Raw genomic sequence first — 365 nt, 5'->3', positions numbered from 1 at the left:
ATTAATGTCTAAACCGCTGGCAACAAAAGTGAGTACACCCCTAAGTGAAAATGTCCAAATTGGGCCCAAAGTGTCAATATTTTGTGTGGCCACCATAATTTTCCACCACTGCTTTAACCTTTAACACTGCTCCATCCCATCACCAGAGCTTTACAGGTTGCCATGACGACATCACGGAGCAGCACTCATACGTCTATTTTCCGAAGCCAACCTCTGGATATGACGCTGAGCGCGTGCACTCAGCTTCTTTGGTCGACCATGGCGAGGAATTCAATTCAGTTCAGTTTTATTTGTATAGCACCAATTCATAACAGAAGTTATCTCAGGACACTTTTCAAATTAGAGCAGTTCTAGACCAATGCTCC

This window comes from Morone saxatilis, unplaced genomic scaffold (assembly GCF_004916995.1).
Source record: "Morone saxatilis isolate NCDOM2014 unplaced genomic scaffold, NCSU_SB_2.0 Contig15, whole genome shotgun sequence".
NCBI classification, from domain to species: domain Eukaryota; kingdom Metazoa; phylum Chordata; class Actinopteri; family Moronidae; genus Morone; species Morone saxatilis.
Note: the sequence above shows the minus strand (reverse complement) of the source record.